The following is a 6,770-nucleotide window of genomic DNA, read 5'->3' as shown; positions in this document are numbered from 1 at the left end:
TAGCCTTCATAATTATATTTTACACTTTAGCACAGCAGTCTGCAACATTCTAAAACCTGAAAGAAAAAATGCAAAAGATCATTTGGATGAACTTGAATTGAACTGCGAACTGCATGTGAACTTTTTGGGAAAGGGATTAATGTGAACTGAAATTAGCTGTAAAGAGGAAATTCAAACAGATTGCTTCGTGCTAGTAAAATTGTGGAGTCCCAAACAATTTCCCGCTCTCAACTTGGGAGGATTCAAGTCACTATGACCAGAGTAAGTTGTGGGTGAGGAAACACTTGCAGTAGCCTAACTTCTGATGTCATGTTCCATTTCCAATCAATGTGAAGCAATCTTTCCAGAGGGGTAACTTGCCCTCATCAGACTCTGTTGTCAATGTGAAGCAGTAACTCCAGCTGTTGTGCTAAAAGCATTCTCCAGATAATCCCAAGCATTTTGATTAGGTCAGAAGATGGCTGGAGAATATGAAAAAAAAGTTGAATGCCGGCTGAAGAGCATTACTTCGGGGACAACCACTTCCCAGCAGCTCCTAAAGGCAAGATTTCATTGGGAGCCACTCTTTAAAAATGTGCTCGCGAATGCAGACCCTCTAAGTGTCCCTATTTTCCAGGGACGTCCCTGATTTAGAGAAGCCATCCCTGTTTCTGAATTCATAGAATCATAAAGTTGGGAGGGACCCAAGGGTCATCTAGTCCAACCCCCTGCAATGCAGGAATCTCAGCTAAAGCATCCATGGCAGATTGCCATCCAATCTCTGTTTAAAAACCTCCAAGGAAGGAGAGTCCACCACCTCTCATGGGAGTCTGTTCCACTGATGAACAGCTCTTACTGTCGGAAGGTTTTTCCAAATGTTTAGTCGGAATCTCCTTTCTTGCAACTTGAAGCCATTTGTTCAAATCCTACCCTCCAGAACAGGAGAAAACAAGCATGCACCCTCCTCCATGTGACAGCCCTTAAGATATTTCAAGATGGCTATGATATCTCCTCTCAGTCACCTCTTTTCCAGGCTAAACAGACCCAGCTCCTTCAAGCGCTCCTCATAAGGCTTAGATTTGATCCCGGAAAGTCCCACTTTTCCTTAAGACGTTCCTATTTTCATTGGAGAAATTTTGGAGGGTATGGAGTTATCCGACCCATGAGCCACCTGAAGGCAATCCTGTATAGGGAAGTTTTTTTAATGTTTAATGTTTTATTATGTTTTTATATATGTTGGAAGTTGCTCAGAGTGCTGGGGCAACCCAGTATGATGTATGGGGTATTAATCGTAAAATTATCATTCTGGAATGGGACGTCCCTATTTTCATCGGAGAAATGTTGGAAGGTATGTGAATGTCTGACAGAAAGCAGCCTTCTGCTCAGACGATATGTGTGGGCTTTAATGGGAACTAATCCTTCCATTGAAGCAAGGAGTTCCAGGCCCAATTTCTTCCTTGGAAGTGACAGGGCTGCGTTTTGTAAGCATTATTCAGCAGATAAGGAGTGATTTTGACCTCTTTCTCACACACTGTTTCCTCCTTACAATTTTTGCAACCAGGCTCCCTTTCCCCCTCCCTTCTCTCTCCTCCCTTCAGAGAATTGGCTTTAGAACGGAACTGTAAAATAATCCAGCTGTTCCTATGGTGACCTGTTGGCAGTTGCCCGGAATGACACCATCAGGCATAGACCTGGCCTGTTCTCTGCCAACACCCAAATCTGTTTATTCTGAGCAAGGCTGTGTTTGCTTTTGAAGCAGGTCAAGTACATGTCTAAAAGCTGGATGAGAGATGATGCAATCCCAGAGATCGTCCAGGAAAGCTGCTGTTTTGCCTGCATCTGATGCTTCAAGGGCAGGGATGGGGAACCTGCGGCCCTCCAGATATGGTTGAACTCCAACTCCCATCTGCCCCAGTCAACATGACCAATAGTCATGGACAATGGGAACTGTAGTCCAATAACATCTGAGGGGGCACACGTTCCCTATCCCTGCCCTCGTTACCTATTTAATTTAGTTTTTATCACAAATAGTCCGCATCAAGACCTGATATATCCAATTCTCTTTTTATATAGGCTGTTAACTGACTCTGTTTACGCAAGGGAGAAATGTGCTAAGAGGAAGGCACGCTTGGCAAATACACACCATGACCAACTCCCACCCGGAAACCAATGTCCCCACAGTGGAAGGACGTGTGGATCCAGAATTGGCCTCCACCGTCACTTACGGACTCATTGTTAAAACCGTGTTTATGGAAGACAATCTTACTCGGCTACGAGTGATCGCCAGAGAAGAAGAAGTAATTATTCTTGGTAATTATCTCTATTCTTTAACACTGCACACCCTCTAACATTCCTCAGGAGAAAATAGGGACGTTTCTCATTCCCCAACAACTGACCCTACTCAACTCACCATTTTTGGTGTGTTCCCCCCACCCCACCCTCGCAGAGCATTTCCTATCTGAGGAAGGAAAAGTGCCACCACTGCCACTACAGCAATGCGACACAGCACACAAACACCCTCCACCATCCTGAGAAAACCCCCTAATCCTGATTTTATTTTATTCTTTAGCAGATTTACAAAAAGAAAAGCACACACCAATAAATAAATTTTAGAAAGGGGCAGAGACACACAAAGGATTTAAAAATAAAATAAAAACCAAGATTCCTTGCGCTCTGCTCTGCTCCTCCTTTCTTCACATTCAGGGGGGCCCTGCCCTCTGCCTGCCTCTCAAAGCCAGCACATCACACATGGTTGAGTCTCTCCTTCTCCTCCTCACCCGCTCGCCAACAGCCACTACGAACTGCCCAAGGGAGGAGGCTGGCAGCAGCGATCATGGAGAGGCCATGGGATGCTCTCTGACAGCCGCCATTATTCAGGACAAGTGCTGGCTCATCCTCCTGCCCGAGCTCAGCAGTGGGGGCACTGGGGGAGGAGATATAGGATCATTCCAGGATCCAATCAGAAGCCGAGATGGCTTTCGTAATTCCGGGACTGTCCCTGGAAAATCGGGACACTTGGAGGGCATGACATTGCTGACAATTTAATCAAGTTTAGTTGTTTCAGAAACGGTTGCAATGTAAGGGGAAAGGTGAGTACAACCACGTTATTCTGCTGTAACCCCTTTATGTTTTGTAAAGGATTAACTATGTGGGGAGATAAACTGGGAGTTCATTTTTGACTTGAGGCCAGAAAAGATACCACGTACGTGGGCTCACTTGTCAGTCTGCCAAGAAGCAGCTAAGCTGCTAGTTTCAAAAGGGCTGCTTTGTTTACCTACTTGTGGAGGTTTGAGTTATGGTGACTAATAACAGGATCTAACTTTTATATGGTTCAGGTGACTTGAAATGTGTCGAAAACTTCTGGAAGTCCTTTAGCCTCCGTGGGCAGAGGCAGCAATGCTTCTGAATACCAGTTGCTGGAAGCCACAGGAAGGAACACTGCTCTTGTGCTTGGGCCCTGCTTGCAGATTTCTCACAGGCATCTATCTGCTTGGCCACTGTGAGAACAGGACATCAGACTAGATGGGCCATTGGCCTCATTCAGCAAGATTTTCTTACGTTCTTGGTGGACTTTCTATTCTTTGATCCTTAATGATAGGTCAATGAGGATTCAGGGCCATTAAAGATAATACCTGGCAGTCCTACTAGTTCAACCAGTTTGGCAGACTACCACACTGTTACAGTCACAGGGCTGGAAGAGAATGTGAGGTTATCAAGTTCACGGACACACCCAATCTCATTATAATGTCAAGGTGGTTAAACCAATCCTCATAATTTGCAAGATCTGGATTAGTACAGAATTGACACTTTGGGCTAGACTGAGATTATGGCTATAGGTAAAGGACGCGGGTGGCGCTGTGGTCTAAACTACTGAGCCTAGGGCTTGCCAGAAGGTCGGTGGTTCGAATCCCAGCAACGGGGTGAGCTCCCATTGCTTGGTCCCAGCTCCTGCCAACCTAGCAGTTCGAAAGCACGTCAAAATGCAAGTAGATAATTAGGTACCGCTCCGTCGGGAAGGTAAATGGCATTTCCATGCGCTGCTCTGGTTTTGCCAGAGGTGGCTTAGTCATGCTGGCCACATGATGCGAAAAAACTGTCTGCGGACAAACGTTGGCTCCCTCAGCCAGTAAAGCAAGATGAGCGCCGCAACCCCAGAGTCGTTCGTGACTGGACTTAACTGTCAGGGGTCCTTTACCTTTTAAAGGGCTACAGCAGTAGAGTTCCTGTGAGGGGTCAATTTGAGAAGCTTCACAGCAGTGGATGCAATACTCAGGAAAGGCGTGGAAAATGAAATAAAGGAGAGACGACTTGTTCATGCGCTATTTGCACACACTTCTCTATTTGCACACACTTCTCTCTCAAACACAGGTTATCCAGACCACTAATCGGGCTGGCTGGAGGCAACCACTGGATCAGAGAAGTTGCTTCATCCGTCACGTAACAGGCCCCTGCCACATTCCAGCACTCGGCCACAATCGTTTTCTAAGAGCACTAAACCAATAAAAATGCCAAGTTGGTCTGGAGTCAGCACATTCTGTGTGACAAGGAATACCACACCTATGCACTGCCTGACGCCAGACATCATAGCATTTGTGGCTTCTGTAAAATCACTCCTTTTGCAAATACCAACATGTGGGGTTGTGCCCCAAAGCAACCAAATATCCAAGCATATCTCATCCACAATGCAGGAGAAGGGAAATGAGGACATTAAATGCTAATGAAAACGTTTTGCCCTAACGGTGGAAGATACTTCAGAACCTATCATTCTCTCTGCTAGGGACACAGGAGTCTAGCAGTCCTGGACCCCCTTGGTCTCCACAGCATGAAATCTCTAAGGCCTGAAATCACTAAAGCCTGAACCCTGTTAAGGGATTGCAAGAAGTTCCGAAAGGACCTCTCGAAATTGGGAATGGGTATTAAAATGTCAGATGTGATGCTGCATAAACAAGTGGAACGATATTGCCCCAATCTTTATGTTTCATCAGAGATACATTTTAAGGGTGCCACACAGTGTTCACCTTCCTTCCACAATAAATAGGGTGTTTAGTGTGTCTTTACCTAGATTCTGGAACTCCTTCACTATTAATTTTAAGCACCTTAAGAGTCTTCTCTTACATATAGCTCGACCATCAATTATTGTCTAGCATTGTCCAGATGTTAAGTATGTTTATATTGTTCTATGAACGTATTAAGTTCACCCCCCTGGATACTTTGCATATTGTATGGTATATAAACCAAACGAATCAATAAATAGTTTGTTCATTAATGTAAAATGATGCACAATGGGGCAAAAGAAATCCTAATGTCATATATATACTTATGGGGTCTGACCTGGCGGTGACAGACCTGGAATAGGCCTGTGAAGAGGAATGCTGGGCTGCACTGCGCTGGGGTCACCCCTTGCCCACCTCCTTCCATGCCTGCTGACCATCTGGTGAGTGCATCAAGCAAGGAGTGAGTGAGCGCTGGCTGGGTGGTCATTCAGCAAGGGAGCTGGGGGCACGGCAGCAAGGCAAGGCCACACTCCGGGGCCCCGATACCCCTGGTGGCAGGCAGGGAAGGATGGGAAGCTGGGGACGGAGCCCATCAAGACAGGGATCCTCACGGAAGCCAGCACCTACGTGGGGGCACTTGGTTCATGCCCCCTCAAAATTGTGTGCCTGGGACCACAGCCCCACACCCCACACTACACCTCTGGTTTGGGGTGGGGGAACAATCTCATTGTTTTTTAAGCACATGCCTATAGTGACCTTTCTGGATAAAGGGAACTGATGTTCTTTTTGCCTGCAAGTTGGGTACAAAGCTTTGATTACAAACTAGGGAGAACCCTGCCTGCCTTTCCCACATTGCAATGTCAAAGTACTCTGAGCCTCCCTGGTCTAAGGTAGCAATAATTGTATTGTTTTATGTTACTGATTTGATTTATTCTCATACAACCTGTAGTGTTGGACTGTGGGTAGGTGCTGCTTGATAACTCAAGATCAAAATCAAAATGCTAAAGTCAGCTTGGTGTACTGGTTAGAATGCTGGACTAGGACCTGGGAGACCAGGGTTCAAATCCCCACTCATGAAATTCAAATCCCCATGAAGCTCACTGGGTGACCTTAGGCCACTCACTGCCTCTTGGCCTAACCTTCCTCGAGAAGTGAGAAACCTGGGGCCCTCCAGATGTTGGACTCTGGGTAGTCCAGCAACATCTGCAGGGCCACAAGTTCCTTATCCCTCCCTGCTCATGTAAGCCAACAAGCTTTCCTCCTTTTCCTGACCGTGTAGTATGTGTGGGAAAATCTCTCCCAGGAAATTCATAAAGCTGCCACATTATCCTTTTTAAAACCCTTTCTAACAGTTCCTTCTTAAAGATCTTTCATTGCAAAGTGTCTGCTAAATTGCCAAGTAACTATGGATTACCATTCAAAACATCCTCCTTTTGCTTTCACCTAAACAATACATGCCTTTTCTTTCCTACACTTGTTTAATCTTGCCTTAAACCAACATGATAAGCTCTTTGGGGTACAGATTGTCTCCTCCCATTATGACTGCTGCTATTAACCCCCGAAGATCTCAAAATCTGGGCACGTTCATGAGAGGGAAATCAGTCTATCAAATAGCTTGGAGCTAAGCCATATAGGACTTTGAATTGTGCCTGGAAACAGACTAGTAGCTAGCAGAGCAGTTAGAGCAAGTGAGTCATATGCTCCCTGTAACTATTCCTAGTTAGCAATCTGGCTGCAGCTCTTTGAACCAGTCAACGTTTCTGAGCACTTTTCAAAGGCAGCTCCACGTAGAGTGCT

The 6,770-nt window shown here is 45.8% G+C and overlaps 1 long non-coding RNA gene across 1 annotated transcript; it reads left to right on the top strand.

Annotated features, from left to right (window-relative positions):
- The first annotated feature begins 1,135 nt into the window (after nucleotides 1-1,135).
- LOC310766713 lies at nucleotides 1,136-5,255 on the top strand. The gene is made up of 2 exons (XR_014550382.1): nucleotides 1,136-2,289; nucleotides 3,315-5,255. It is a non-coding gene; the product is annotated as an uncharacterized lncRNA (long non-coding RNA).
- Nucleotides 5,256-6,770: the final 1,515 nt, after the last annotated feature.

Source organism: Podarcis filfolensis, assembly GCF_964270895.1.
Source record: "Podarcis filfolensis genome assembly, chromosome: 1".
Classification (NCBI taxonomy): domain Eukaryota; kingdom Metazoa; phylum Chordata; class Lepidosauria; order Squamata; family Lacertidae; genus Podarcis; species Podarcis filfolensis.
The sequence above is the reverse complement of the archived record's forward strand: the minus strand, read 5'-3'. Positions and strand labels throughout refer to the sequence as shown.